Source organism: Chlorocebus sabaeus, chromosome 11 (genome assembly GCF_047675955.1).
Source record: "Chlorocebus sabaeus isolate Y175 chromosome 11, mChlSab1.0.hap1, whole genome shotgun sequence".
NCBI classification, from domain to species: domain Eukaryota; kingdom Metazoa; phylum Chordata; class Mammalia; order Primates; family Cercopithecidae; genus Chlorocebus; species Chlorocebus sabaeus.
Window position 1 is genome coordinate 33107933 of NC_132914.1, and position 16452 is coordinate 33124384.

At 39.9% G+C, this 16452-nt stretch overlaps 1 protein-coding gene across 2 annotated transcripts in view; it reads left to right on the top strand.

Moving 5' to 3' along the window:
• FGD4 (FYVE, RhoGEF and PH domain containing 4) overlaps positions 1-16452 on the top strand; it is a 257216-nt gene that overhangs the window by 91259 nt on the left and 149505 nt on the right. The gene's annotated exons all lie outside the window — the stretch shown is intronic.

Consider the following 16452-nt stretch of genomic DNA (forward strand, 5'->3'; position numbering starts at 1 on the left):
AAATATCTTAGCTTAAAACATTTGGATTTTTTCACTATGCAAAGTATAAAATAAATGAAGTAACTGGTATTTCTCTTTGTTCACTATTAAGTGACAGTAATTTGTACCATTATGGAAAAATTACTGTGGATTTTCTTTAGAGTAATTCAGTGCTGTGGTTTTAGCGCAAAGGTGTGTTTTTTCTTATCTTCATGATCCAGGAACAATTACTTGAGGGAATGGCATTTCTCCCTGTGAGTTTGTGGCACAGAGTGTTTCCTGAGAGTAGTGGAAGTAAGTGCAACCACTGTTGACCCTTGTCATCTCAGTCTTTTTTATTATAACCTCTTTCCTTCTACTTTTTTCACTTATCTTCTATTTCTAATATTTAAGATTTATGCTTTAGCCAGTTTCTTAAAACTTGTGTACCTGATATTCTCTTGGTCATCAATTATTTGAGGATAAGAATTCCCCCTACTGTTAAAACATTAGCAAGGTACATTGGTAATTCTCAGGCTTAAGGATTTCTTGAAATAACATTATCTGATTTATTCGGATCTGAAGCATAGCTGACTCGACTAGATACTTCTATCATTGTGGCTTAAGTGATCTTGTAGTCTTTTATATTTAACTGAAAAACCATTTTAGGTGGATGTTTTTGTTCAGAGAAACCTTTTAAATTTTAAACCAATATTTTTGTTGAGTAGGAAGGAGAAAAAAGTAAATATCCAAGTATCAGCTACTATAACATTTTGAGGTGTTTTTCCTCTTTGTAGCTATTGTTTTGTGAAACTGAGGCTATACTGTGTGTGGATTTTGAATTATGCTTCTCCCTCTAACCCCCACCAAATATCATTAAATTATTTCAGGTTACTAAAAATGCTTAGGAAATATCCATTTCAGTTGCTGTACTCTATTCTGTTACAGGGTAGTACCTTAATTAACACATCCACTATTATTAGATATTTAACATTTGTCTAAATTTTGTTTTATAAATAACCGTGAGAAGAACATGAATTTGTAAGACTATCTTGCAAGGTGCCTTTGGTTGCGGGGAGTCTCATTGTAGTTGTATTCTTGATTTTAAGATATCAATAATAGCTTGACCTTAGATTTTTAAGCACAAACATTGAATTAGGATTTTAAACACATGTCTTGGGCATATATTTGTTTAAACTTATGAATATTGCCCTTTTTACACTTTTACTTCTATGTGACAGGTAGCGATGTGCTTACCATTTTAAAATTTATGTTATTATTATTGCTGTTATTATTATTATCATTTTTTAAGAGACATAGTCTCACTCTGTTGCCCAAGCTGGAGTATAGTGGCCTGATCTCGGCTCACTGCAACCTCTGCCTCCTGGGTTTCAGTGATTCTCGTGCCTCAGTCTCCCAAGAATGACAGGTGCATGTCACCACGCCTGGCTAATTTTTGTGTTTTTAGTAGAGATGAGGTTTTGCCATGTCGGCTGGGCTGGTCTTGAACTCCAGACTTCAAGTGATCCGCCCACCTCGGCCTCCGAAAATGCTGGTATTACAAGCATGAGCCACCATGCCCAGTCAATTTATATTATTTATTTATAGAAACAAGGTTTTCTCACTATGTTTCCCAGGTTGGACTTGAACTCCTGGGCTCAAGCAGTCCTCCCACCTCAGCCTCCCGATAGCTGGGACTATGGGCAAGTACCATCACACCTGCCTTAGCCATTTTAAAAATGTGGATTCCATTGCTTTTTTCAGAGAGACAAAGTGAAATGGAAGCCAAAGAACTTATTCAGATAGCTGGACCCTTGATAAAACTAGTAGAGGACTTCAACTAAGGCAAGCTCTTCTATGTTCCCAGTCTTATATGAATGAAAACTAGATCCATGCATAGGAGATAAATCAAGCCTGGGCTGTGAAAATGTTGGTAACTGGAAAAACAGAAATTCACAAAGCTTTTGGCCAGTTTTTCTTTGTTTTATTAGGTTATCAATAGCCTTAGATTTTCCCAAATAATTCAGCCACAGAAAAAAAAAAAGAGAGAGAGAAAAGGCTTTTTGTTTTTTAACATTGTGACATTGTAAAAAGTTTCTGTGTCACAGACTTGCACCAAGATGGTGTACTGAGCTTTCTTGTGGAATGAATAGAACTGAGTTTAGAGTACTTTGAGTTACTTATAAATTCTTAAGTGTGCCTTCTATTTAAAACTTACAGTCATAAAGATAATAATAGAAGAGAAATAGCTAGGGTAATATGATTATACGGTCAGAATTTGGAAGTTTGAAGCCTTATCTTCAAGTAATTTTAGATCAGAAAATTTGAGGGTTTTTTTTTTTTTTTTTTTAATTTGACTTCAAGATCTCAGGGGATTTCTTTTTTTATTTGCCCATTCTTTGTGTTCCCTTTGTGAGCTTAGATGGTGTAGTATAGGCAACAACCTGATTTTTTTGTTTAAAAATACATTATCTGATTTGTATTAAATCCCAGATATATGTTAATATTAAAAAATAAGTTGGCTGAGCACAGTGACTCACGCCTGTAATCCCAGTGCTTTAGGAGGCCAAGGTGGGCAGATCATGAGGTCAGGAGTTCGAGACCAGCCTGGCCAACATGGTGAAACACCGTCTCTACCAAAAATACAAAAATTAGCTTGGTGTGGTGGCGCTTGCCTGTAGTCCCAGCTAGTCAGGAGGCTGAGGCAGGAGAATCGCTTGAACCCGGGAGGCGGAGGTTGCAGTGAGCTGAGATTGTGCCACTGCACTCCAGCCTGGGTGACACGGTGAGACTCTGTCTCAAAAAAAAAAAAAAAAAAAAAAAGTAACAGTGGGATTTATTACAGAACCTATATTTTATTCTCTATGATAAGTAGTGAGTATATTCATTTGTAAGACTAAAAGTAGACTCAGAGTTAGTCTGAAAACCACACTAATTCTTTTTCCTCCTGTATTTGCCTTCATTTTCTTTTCTTTTCTTTTTTTGTATTTCATGCATCTCAGCCTGTCATATGCTTCTCTTCAGTGTATGCCTGTAGTGCACATAAGTCTTCTAAGGATCAACTTTGTAACTGAACCAACTGGACTCCTGTCCAGGAGTTTATACCCTTCTTGGCATCTCTCCTGCCCATTTGTTTAATCTTTCCAACTCATTTGATCCTCTGGTATTAGAGCTGACAGCTGCAGTTGCATATGGAGTTCATAAAGTAACTGAATAATAAAATGTCATGACCCAGTTCTTGTACAGTTTCACTGATGACTAAATCAACAACTCTTTTCATATTCAAGTGGGAATGATCAAACTGCGTAATTTTCTTTGGAAGTTCACATATATTCAATGAGTAGTTTTACCTCCTATGTCTTTCTATAGCAGAAATGCTACAGACTTATTTGGCAGGTCAGGTGGAACATTATCTTGATTTTACAGTTATCTTGATTTTACGAGAGGAAAGTTTGTGTATAAAAGGGGTTGATGATTGATTCTGAGTGATATTGTATCTGCGAACTCCTTGTATTATTGCTTATTGAGCACCTATTAGACATGGTGGTTTGTGTTACATACACATTATTCCTGATCCTGAGAACAATCTTATAAGATAGGTGATAAGACCCTATTTTTCGTGTGGAGAAAGCAAGCTCAATGAGGTTATTTTATTTACATTTAAAAAAATCAAGACTTTGGCCTATTAAAAACATTTTTTTGTCTTGTTGAGTTGTCCGAGTTCTTCATGTATTCTGTGTGTCAGAGATATGAGCTAAACGTGTTTTTCTCCTCTACGGCTTTCTTTTTCATACTTGGTATCCTTTGAACAGTTTCAGTCTTTTCCTTTACCGTTAGGTCTCTGTATCCTGTTTTAAAAACTTTGCCTACCTGAAGGTCATAAAGGTATTTTCCTATAGTATTTCCAGAAGCTTTACTATTTTACCTTTCACATTTAGGTCTATGACTCATCTGTAATTGATCTGCATGAATGATGAGAGGTAGGAATCAAGATTCATTTTTTTGTCCCATTTGGAGTGACTATCCTTTGCCCACTATATTTTAGTGGCAGCTTTGTAATCTCTACAGTTTTGACTAAAAATTCTGACATTTGACATTTCTAGAATCTAAACTATCTCAGATGCTTTTTGTAGTTTTTCTTAAATTGTCTCAGGCATAGACTGTGTTTTCTATTTTATCTAGTATAGTATAGTGAGATAAAATAGAAAATATATATTGTAGGAAAAGAGATTTTTATCAGTCTTTTTTTTTTTTTTTTTTTTTTTTTTTGAGACAGCCTTGCTCTGTCACCCAGGGTGGAGTGCAGTGCTGGGATCTCGGCTCACTGCATCCTCCACCTCCCAGGTTCAAGCGATTATCCTGCCTCAGCCTCCCGAGTAGTTGGGACTGCAGGTACCTGCCACCACACCTGGCTAATTTTTGTATTTTCAGTAGAGACAGGGTTTCACCATATTGGCCAGGCTGGTCTTGAACTCCTGACCTTGTGATCCACCTGCTTCGGCCTCCCAAAGTGCTGGGATTACAGGCATGAGCCACCACGCCTGGCCTTATCAGTCTTTTTTAATGGGATGGCAGCAGCTGGGATGTATACATTCCTGTAGGGAAAGAGAAGGAAATGGCTTCACATTGCTAGATGGAAGCAGTATGTGTGTTTCTGGGTATAATCTTCCTAGCTGCACTTTTCCCATAAATTTCTTTCTACTAAAAATCATGAAAGTTTGGATTATAGTTCCTTTCACAGGAGTGAAAGCAAGTATCAGAGGAGTCATCCATTCAAAACAGAGTTCTTCAACTGCAGTATCTGATGTGTTCTGTGTGTGCGCTGGGGTGTCTTTTCAGTTAGTCTACACACAGTTCACCAGACTGGAGACCTTTTACCCTGCCTGATTTGTTTTGTTTTACTCACTCTTTTCAATGACCAATTTGATTTTTAAGTAAGCACTGAGGTAAAGACTTCCATGAAAGACTTTTGGTTTTGGCCGGTACGAAGAGTAATGGATGCTGGAATACCTTCTGCCAGTTAAAAAATAAAAATAAAAAAAGAACAAACTATAAAATTGGAAAGATATATAGGCATTATAGGAACATATTAGAAACAAATTATGAAGATGTAAGCTTCCACTTTAAGGAAATAATTTAAGTAGAGAGAGAAAAGTCAAATAGCCCTACATGTACTAAAGAAAATGAATTTGCAATTTAAGATCTTCTAGTAAATAATGCCATAGTGCTGCCAGTCCAGGAACCGCACTTTGAGAATCATTGTCTTAGGCTTCTGAGGCCTATAAGCCTCTTTTAATTGTCTGTGTGTGGTATAACATTCTTGGTAAATGTTTGTTGAATAGAATTGAGAGCATGACATGGTACCAGGGACAGAAAGTCCCATCCCTTGAAACACCTAATAATTTTTTTTAACCTTTTTTCCTTGGTAAGGAACTTTTGTCCTTCTCTGTAATGCATTTCAGAAAATGTATGTTCCTGCTGATATGGTAAAGCTTTCATTTCTTATGTTTGTGAAACTATATCTGAATAAGAATGCCTCAGGGTTTCCTTGGTACATATACATCATATACGTCACTATAGCCTATCATGAACATTGTGAGCTATAATGTTCCTAGGTATGCTACTTTAACTGAAAATCTTAAATCCTGTTTTATAAGGTAAACCAAAAGTAACACTGATCCTCTTTCTAGCAATGGCAATTTGTTATTTTGGTCTAGGGGCAGTGGAAGTGTAGACTGGATTAGGTCTCCATAATGTTTTTGCCATTTCTCTGGCATTACAGTTCCTTCAGATACTGCGTTGTCCATTTTTGAAAGAAAAGAACCAAATTATAGCATCCCAATTGCTTGTTAACATTCATGAGTTTTATCCAGCATGAATCACTATTCAGCTGATGGTTGAAAATTTTCTAAAGTGAACAGCACTTTGGAGACTATTAAAAGCCTTTTTAGAAAGATAGTGACTCTGAGGCTGGGCGCGGTGGCTTACGCCTGTAATCCCAGCACTTTGGGAGGCCGAGGCGGGCGGATCACGAGGTCAGGAGATCGAGACCATCCTGGCTAACACGGTGAAACCCTGTCTCTACTAAAAATACAAAAAATTAGCCGGGTGTGGTGGCGGGCACCTGTAGTCCCAGCTACTCTGGAGGCTGAGGCGGGAGAATGGCGTGAACCCGGGAGGCGGAGCTTGCATTGAGCCGAGACTGCGCCACTGCACTCCAGCCTAGGTGACAGAGCGAGACTCCATCTCCAAAAAATAAAAAAAATAATAAAAAAAAAAAGATAGTGACTCTGGACAATGAATTAGCTTAACCTGCAGGAGGAAACTGTACATCAGCTGAGAGGTCTTCTTTGAATCAGGTGGCAAGCCTTCTTGGGCAGAGTGTTTATTTAAAGAAACTTGAAATGAATGTATTGACATTTATTGGGCTGTTACAGAAATTAGGTTCATAAATAGTGCCAACCTCTATGAAATAAAAGTTAATTAAGTGGCTTAATTACACATCAAAGTCTCCTTTTAACCGCAACTACCTGACATGATTGAGAAAATACAAAGCAGACTCTTCGGTCGAAATCATTTCATAAAATTTGTTACAGAGCACAATATTCAGAAAAACCCTAATTCTGATATGTGTCACACAATACCTTTCAGAAATGCACCAAAATGCTGATTGTGATTATGTCTACACAGTGGTTTTATAGTGGATTTTAATTTCTTCTTTTTATCAAAACAATTGATGTTAGTTGCAACTCATATTTTAAATATACTTACAACTATGTTCCACAGAGTGTGTCTTTGAAATTGCTATAGTTTATGATAAAAGTGTTAGAGCAGGATGTACAATATGCTGTTTTATAAACATAATACATGTGTGATATATTCATGTGCAGAGGTATATGAATGTATACCAAAATGATAGGAAAAGGTATCATTGGGAGTTACCTCTAGATGATGGGAAATAAGCTATGTTGGATATATTTTTGGTTATTTCTCTTATAATTTTTAAAATAAAACCTTAATTCCTGGTTCACAAAGTTTTTTAAAAAGCAGTCGCAGCAAGCATGGGAATCAGTATTTCTTCCAGCTTTAGCAAAGGTGAAAAGCTGGTGCTGCGCCACCTCGGGCAGCCTTGCCTTCCAGGAACAGACAGTGAAGGTGGAACAGACTCTAAGAGAATGTAGTTGGATGCTTATGGACTGGGCAGCTATTATGGACACCCAGGCCTGCTGACTCTATTTCAGTTTTCAAGGTGAAAACTCTGGTCTGAGCTCATTGCACCCGGTTGGGATTTAGATGACTGCCGGATTTAGGTCACAAGATGTCTGGGTCACAGCCAGGAAGGTAGAAATCTAGCATCAAAGTCACTGGACAGTCAGCATCCAGCTACCTGGCAATATCGCAGAGAAATAGGGAGATATGGAAAAAGGAGTTTTTGTTTTGCTTTGTTTTCCTTAGTTTTTTAAATGTTTCACTTGATTTCCAGTTTTGTTAAGAATGGACTTCTCTTTCAAGTTTCCTCAAAAAGCATGGAGAAAGTCAGTGACCTCTGCAGGGTCCTCATTGTCTCCCAGGCTGTCACACCGCTTTCCTTTGAGCCCTACTCTGTTGTCCTGGAGAAGGTGTGATAATCTGATGAGCCAGGGTTATTAGTCCTGGGACATAGGCTTCCTGTCTGGCAGCTCATCAGGACTAGAAAGCATTCTTGCTGCTTGACCTGCTTCAGACACTTGTCACCCACCTCCACTCCATTAGCTTAGATGTGTCAGTGACCCAGGTCCACGGTTACCTCCTGAATAACCAACAGTGGTGCCGCCCAGGCTTAGCATTATCTTCATGCCCAGCCGTTTTTTATTTGTTCCTTCAACAAAGATTTAATGAGCACCTACTGCGTGCCAGACACTGGAGATTTCTTGGTAAACAAGACAAAGCCCCCTGTCTGTATGGATTTTACCTTTTAGGGTAGGAGCCAGAAATTAAAGCAAGGGAAAAAGAAATGTTCAGTATAATGTTGGGCAGTGATACCTTAAACAACAAGCAAGGCACTGGAATAGATAGAAAGTGACAGAGGTAGGAATAGTACTCCTATTTTTGATAGGGTGGTGGGGAAGGAAACACCTGAGGAAGTGGCATTCAGCAGATTTGAATGAAGTGTATTGAAGAAACAAGAGGAAGATCTGGATGAAAATGTCTTAGGTAGAGGGAACTGCAAATGTAAAGGGTCTGAGGCAGGAATGAGCTTTGGTAGTCAAACTTCATCAGGGAAGTGTTTTTTAAGAGTTGATCTAGCTAGGCCGGGGCGCGGTGGCTCAAGCCTGTAATCTCAGCACTTTGGGAGGCCGAGACGGGCGGATCACGAGGTCAGGAGATCGAGAGCATCCTGGATAACCCGGTGAAACCCCGTCTCTACTAAAAAAAAAAAACTAGCCGGGCGAGGTGGCGGGCGCATGTAGTCCCAGCTACTCGGGAGGCTGAGGCAGGAGAATGGCGTAAACCCGGGAGGCGGAGCTTGCAATGAGCTGAGATCCGGCCACTGCACTCCAGCCTGGGCGACAGAGCGAGACTCCGTCTCAAAAAAAAAAAAAAAAAGAGTTGGTCTAGCTATGTTGCCCAGGCTGGAGTGCAGTGGTGCGATCAATGCAGCTTCAAATTCCTGTGCTCAAGCAATCCTCCCGCCTCAACCTTGTGAGTAGCTAGGACTACAGGTGTGTGCCACCACACCTGGCTAACTTTTTAATTTAACTTTTTAATTTTATTTTTGTAGAGATGAGATCTCGCTATGTTGTCCAGGCTAGTCTTGAACTCCTGGGCTCGCAATCCTCCCTCCTTGGCTTCCCAGAGGTGCTGGGATTTTGCAAAGAAGTGTTAAAATACCTACACAACTGTTCATTGGACCAATTTGTGAGGGATGGTGAGGTCTTTTACCCACCTCCAGCCATATAATCAGTAAAATATTATTTAGTTTGCTTTCTTATTTACAGAGATTAAGAGCTTCTAGCCATTCAGTCGGATTCCATGTCTGAACTGATAACTTTATATTTTAACAATGAATTGCTGTGCAGTAATATCTAAACACATTTACTGGTGATATCTGTTTTTATGAACATCTGTTCAGTGAACATTTATTGATCTTACCCGATTTATTAGATGTGATGCAGGAGAGAGCAGGACACAATTGCTGATGAAAGAAGTGTTCAGAATCCTGGAGAACCAGGAGAGTCGGTTATGAGAAGGCCAGGGAGGAAAGGTCAAGAAAGAGGGCGTGGTTGGCACCCAAGAGGGTCCAGGATGCGAGAACTGAACCCGACTGGGTTTGGAGCTGAGATGTCACTGCTGGCCTTGCTGGGAGCAGTGTCAGTTGAGTGCTGGGTCAGATAGATGTGGCTGAGGAGTGACTAAGAGGTGACTAGACCTCCCACCCTTTTGATAAGCATAGAAAAGCAAGAAAGGAATGAGCTTAGACAGCTTGACAGTAATATGAATGGGGCCAAGAGGTTTTTTTCATAAGAGACTTCGGTGGTGGTGTTTTTTCACGATAGGAAGTCAATTGTTTGACATTCTGTCTTCACAGAATAGAGTCCCCCCACCCTGCACTTTTAAACATGCTTAATACTTCTTACAGCTGCATAGTTTTCCAGATATTCAAAGAGGTTTCACCTATGTGATCTCATTGATCTTCCTGAGAGGATGGTACCAAATATTATGCCTGTTTATTTCTTAAATGAAAGCCTCAAAGCTTAGAGATTGTAGCTTAGAAATCACCCTGCTAACAAGTTGTTTTATCACATACTCTACCTAGCCCAGAGTTCGTGAACTTATATTCATAGCATTAACCAATCATGATTTGCCCCATATTTAACTGGTTATGCCTTGGTTATCTTAGAAAAGAACCCAGAGCATTTATGAAATAAAACTTGCAGGGCGATTAAGAAGCTTTTCAGGGCTGGGCGCAGTGGCTTATGCCTGTAATCCCAGCACTTTGGGAGGCCGAGGCAGGCGGATCACAAGGTCAGATCTAGACCATCCTGGCTAACACGGCGAAACCCCGTCTCTACTAAAAAATACAAAAAATTAGCCAGGCATGGTGGCGGGCACCTGTAGTCCCAGCTACTTGGGAGGCTGAGGCAGGAGAGTGGCGTGAACCCGGGAGGCAGAGCTTGCAGTGAGGCGAGATCGCACCACTGCACTCCAGCCTGGGCGACAGAGCGAGACTCTGTCTCAAAAAAAAAAAAAAAAAAAGAAAGAAAAAGAAAAAGAAGAAGCTTTTCAGAACACCCTCCACCACCTCCTTCCAGATCCTCCTGCACACATACATTGATCTCACCCGCCTTGCATATCACTGCTGCATATCTGTTTGTGTGCATGCATGTGCACACACACACTCCGCCTACCCTGCATACACACCCTTGCTGCATACAAAACCTCAAATTCAGTTATCTTCAAATGTCATAATTAGATACACCTCAGTCCTAGTCTCAAGGGACTCTTGCCCACCAGGCTTGGCCACCCTCACTTTTCTTTTTTTTTGAGACGGAGTCTCGCTCTGTCGCCCAGGCTGGAGTGCAGTGGCGCGATCTCGGCTCACTGCAAGCTCCGCCTCCCGAGTTCACGCCATTCTGCTGCCTCAGCCTCCCGAGTAGCTGGGACTACAGGCACCCGCCACCGTGCCCAGCTAATTTTTTGTATTTTTTAGTAGAGACGGGGTTTCACCGTGTTATCCAGGATGGTGTCGATCTCGTGATCCGCCCGCCTCGGCCTCCCAAAGTGCTGGGATTACAGGCGTGAGTCACCGCGCCCGGCCACCCTCGCTTTTCAATACTTTATTCTTTCTGGGATTTGGGCTTGGGGTAGAAAAGTAAAGTTAGGATTGATTTTAAAAGATCAGATGAGAGGTCATAAATAAATCCCTGGTATCAACAATAAGCATTCAAGTGATCATTACATTTTTGCTGAATTTGCTTTCTCTCTTCAAAAATGCAACCCTGTAGAACTTGAGTGAAACAGTTTTTGTTTAAGTTTGAACCTAAAGCCATAGTTGTTTGCATGCTTTGGTCCTGTAGGATATTTTTTGAGCAGCAAGGATTAACCATTCAGCATTGGGTTTTATCAGCACAAAGCTTGAATTATACTTTTTATTCTGGCCTGATCTCAGCCCTAAAATATGAAGCAAAGGTTCATAATGTTGGTAATTTATTAGCTTTTGCAGAATGTCTGTGTGATATATCTTTGCTGTTTACCTGGTGCTATACATCTATTTTATCTTGTTAGCTCCTCTCCCCAACCCCCTACAACAAAAGTTAAATGTCTTTATTTCTCATACATATCAAAAACTCATCAAGAAAAAGGGGTAACGTATGCTTTTATGTCTGTGGAGTTTAGAATGGAACTTTGCATATTATTAGAAGCCTCATTTATAGAACGTTATTATTAGCCGTTTTTCTGTTTTACATGCTATACATATTTTAGATTTGTTAATGTAATTAATACATCTATATATGTTATACATATGTCTTACATATATCCTTGTAGAGTCTTCATTTTCATATATTTCAGAAATTTTCTTAAGGAAAGAAGAATTAAAATATCTAGATTTCAATTATCTATGAATCACTTTTTGAAAAAAAATGTGGATAAGAATTAAGAGTGTGGAAGGCAGGGCCTAGGTGCTTGTGTAATTTCCTCCCACCTTTGTTTTAGAATCAATATTAAGGATTTGGAAGGATAGGGAATATTACTATAATGAAGACAGTAACAAACAATCTAATGATGTAAAGAACTAAATCTCATTTTCTTATTTGACTAAGCCACATTATCTTTCAAACTTTAATTAAAAATATCCCTGGGGCATTGGTAGATCTGGGTGAGTTTTTTGATGGTTGGACATGAATAGAAAAGGGCTAGAAATATAAGACCTCCTCACATAGACTTTCCTAGTCAATGTTGGTTGTTTTTTTGGCAGTGTATACTTGGGCAAGTCCTGGAACAACAAGTACTTCTCTGAAATGCTAACCACATGAGAGGAATGAAAGGCTTGAGCAGGAGGTATTGCTCCCACTAAAAAAGTTTCTATCAAATTAGGCTTTAGATTCTTAACCTTAACCCCTTGCAAACTGGGCGGAAAAGTTCGATTTATTAATATTTCAATGTATTTTATCTTCCTTAAGTACTCTGTACCCTGCAAATACATTTTTGCTCTAAGTCACTTTTATGACACGAATTATAAAAACCCCATTAAATTAAAACAAAACAAATTCATAGAATATTAACCAAAAATGCAAAATTATTGGTAATATATAGAAAATATCTAAGGAGATGCCACCTCTTTATAGATACTGTATTTTGTGGTTTCAATATCTGTAATTGGTTAGCTCTGCTGTTTAGGCTTTTTGGGTTCATTGATATGTTTGATCCCCAATTAGGATAGGTAATTTGAGTGTTTCATAGTCACAGGCAACACTAGCAATATCTGGTCAATTCATAATATAAACTGTTTGTCAAGAAGGAGTTTCAGCAAGAATGGAAAGAGAACATGGAAAGACAAGTAAAACCAGTAGCAGAGCTCGTGGCATTTTTACTGAAAGTACACCCTAAATTGCATGTCATTGTGCAGGTACAATTGCCATTTCAACTGGTACTTGAGCAATACCTCCTGCTCAAGCCTTTCAGTCATACCACATGTAAGGGTAGTATGCAGAAGTATGTTATTTTAAATTTTAATATGCGATTTCCTTCTGGAAAATAAATGTTTCTTGTCTTTGCTGCTTCAACCTTTTTTCTTCTTCTCGACTCAGTAAGACTCTCCTCTAACGTTTATTCTCATTATTTTAGAGCTGAAGAGAACTTTGGAGATGGTCTAAGCCAGCGTCCTCCTTTTGTGACTGAAGAGCACAGGAGCAGACAGAGTAAATGTCTTGCCTGTGTCGTAGGGCTGGCTAAACAGGAAGTGGAGTCTAGGTTTCTGAATTTGTAATTAGGGAGTTGTAGTTGGACTCCCTAATTATAGAGGCTAAGGGCTTAAACACATAACTCCCAAAATTACGTGCCTAGGTACTTTGGGTATCACTGCCAACTCACAGGAGTGCTGTCTGCAGAGTATTTAAAAATTTCAAGGGAAAAACAACAATATCTATCAAATACTGTGCAAACTCCTACCTCTAGATAGTTCCCTTTTAAAAAATATTTGATTGCAATATATTTCTTTTGATAGTGGCATATTTTGCGGAGTCGAGGGTTTGGTGGGTACCATGATAACAAGCTGGTGAAAATCAACTTGGGAGAGGAAATGAGGTTTGCGATGTTTAATAGGATCCTATGGTATGAGAGGTTGGCAGGGTACATCCACATCCCATTAGTAAGTAGTAGGAGTGATTTAGGAATAGAATAAAAGTGCGATTTTTTTTCTTGAAATTATTATTTGTTATATTCTCAAATGTTGCTAAGTTGCTAAGTCAAAGGTAGTTATTCGTTTTTTGTTTGTTTGTCTGTTTGTTTGTTTTGAGACAGAATCTCTGTCGCCCAGGCTGGAGTGCAGTGATGTGATCTCGGCTTACTGCCACCTCTGCCTCCTGGGTTCCAGTGATTCTCCCACTTCAGCCTCCCAGGTAGTTGGGACCACAGGCATGCACCACCATGCCCAGCTAATTTTTGTATTTTTAGTAGAGACAGGGTTTCACCATGTTGGTCAGGCTGGTCTCGAACTCCTGACCTCGTGATCCGCCCACCTTGGCCTCCCAAAGTGCTGGGATTACAGGCGTGAGACACTGTGCCCAGCAGTTATTAGTTTTTTTGTACCAAACCACTTAATCAGTGGAACTCTAAGTAATTGCTCCTGCCCCGGGTCACTGTGCAGAAGTTACTGAGATGCTCTGATTTGAAAAGTTTGGGAACCTCTGACTTCCTGGGTAAAGCCTCTTATAAAAGGAAAGAGAAAGGAGGAGTAAGGGCAAATGGAATTAGGCATATTCAGCCACGAAGGGAAATGGAAAAATGCTCCCAAGATTATTCCATCTCTGCCTAGCTGGCACAATGGCTGCAACAGCAGATATTCAAGGCAAAGTTGCCGCCTGCCCAGTATTTGAGGAAGATAAATTATCAGGCTCCTGCTTCCAACGCCTTTTTATCTTAAGAACCTTTATGGGGATTGTTGGCTGTTCGTCACATGCCCTACACTTAGGTTTCAGGCCCTATAATTAGATTCCGGGCAGTGTGGTTTGAGGGGATACTATAATGATGATAATACCAGAACACTTGGAGGTGAACTTGGAGCTCCAGAGGACATTACTATTCCTTACTCACCTTTCATAGATCTGCCTTTATTTTTCCTTTCTGAGTCATTTTTTCCCATGGCATCAATTCTCTAAAAACTGTGTGCCAATTCTTTTTAGTTTTTTTATTGTCTCACTTGTTTGTAGATCTTCCCAAGAACATGGTGGAGTGAACATTAAAAAATATGTATAGGAGGAGTAAATATAGTTTTAGAAGATTATAAAATTATAATTTGACATTAAAAATTTTGGAAACTGGAGAAGAAAAATAAGTCCAATATTTCTTCCTCACAGGTACTCTGAAAATTTTGAAGCCTAGGTAAGCCTGGCCTTTTGTTGCTAAGATTCTCTTCTCTGCTCGGCAAGAATCCTGTAATCCCAACACTTTGGGAGGCCGAGGCAGGTAGATCGCTTGAGCTCAAGAGTTTGAGACCAGACTGGCCAGCATGGCGAAACTCCGTCTGTACTAAAAATACAAAAAAATTAACTGGGTGTGGTGGCACGTGCCTGTAGTCCCAACTACTTGAGGGGCTGAGGCAGGAAGATCAGTTGAGCCTGGAACGTTGAGGCTGCAGTGAGCCAAGACTGTGCCATTGTACTTCAGCATGGGTGACAAAGTGAGAGCCTATCTCCAAAAATATATATATATATTTTTTTTATATCATTGCAAATGCATAGTGTTTATTCGTAGTGGGTATTCAGTTTTGTATTCTGTTTTTCCTCCCACTTCTGGGAGGTGGTGTAGCGTAGTGACTTAGATCCAAGCTTTGGTCTCAGACAAATGAGGTTCTCATTGCAACGGTGAGACCAAGGGCAAAGAGCTTAAATTCTGAATCTCAGTTCTATACCTAAAACATGAAGATAATAATCCCTACTTCATAGGCCCTGTGAGGTTTATATAAAACATTTGTAAAGTGTTTATTATAGTGTCTAGCACATACTAGGGACCAGTAAACAGTACTTGTTAATATAAACATTTCCCCTTTGCCACATAGTCTTTCTGATCTTATTTTATTTTATTTTATTTTGAGACGAAGTCTTGCTCTGTCACCCAGGTGGTGGAGTGCAGTGGCGCGATCTCGGCTCATTGCAACCTCTGCCTCCCGGGTTCAAGAGATTCTCCTGCCTCAGCCTCCCAAGTAGCAGGGACTACAGGTGCCCGTCACCATACCTGGCTAATTTTTTGTATTTTTAGTAGAGACAGGATTTCACGTGTTAGCCAGGATGGTCTCGAGATCCTGACCTTTTGATCCGCCTGCCTTGACCTCCCAAAGTGCTGGGATTACAGGCGTGAGCCACTGTGCCTGGCCATGACCATATTTTAATAACTGCATAATAGTGTGTCAGTTGTGTATACATTAATATTTGCATCACCATTCTTCTAATTCTGGATTCTTAGGTACCTCTAAATTTGCACTAGAATTTTAAAACAGTCTTTAGTCATTCATCAGATTTACTAAATTCACACTGTGTACGAGGACCTTGGCCCTTGGCATGCTATTAACAAATGGTTCACAGTGGCACTGTCCCTGGCCTTGAGGTGCTCACAGTCTGAAGAAGAGATGTGTACAAATAACTGTGCCCTGTGGTAAACACCATCAGTGTCCAACTTACTGAGAAAGTGTAGAAGAGAGAACAAAAATGTCAGACTCTGCCTAGAGAGCTCAGGGAAGTCAGGAGGGGGTTATAGGAGATAAGTAAGTTAATGTGGGTGGGGTGAGGTTATCAAGGGCTTTTTAAGCCATCATTCAGATTGGGACTTCTATTCCCATTAAAATGGGAAAGCCAGTTTTAGGAAGAGAATTGACCTTATCTTCATGGTATTTTAGCCTGTAGGGTACAAGATGGGGGCAGAGAGTCTAATTAGGAAGTTAAGGGATCCAGGTGAGAGATGGTATGGCCTACACCAAGGGGGAGTGGTGGAGGTGTAAGAAGTGGCTGAATTTGAAGAAATACCCAGGACACAAGGGGACAGTTGGATATAAAATGTCAGAGAGGAGTGAAGGATGGACTCCCAGGCTGAGTGACTTGAGTGACTAGAAGGATAGAGTTGCCATTTCCAAACACAAGGAAGGATACAGGAGGACCAGATTTGAAGATTAAATGGGGAATTGGGTTTTGGAATGTTATATTTGAGATGCCTTTTTTTTTTTTTTTTTTTTTTTTTTTTTAAAGAGACGGAGTCTCGCTCTGTCGTCCAGGCTGGAGTGCAGTGGCACGATCTCAGCTCACT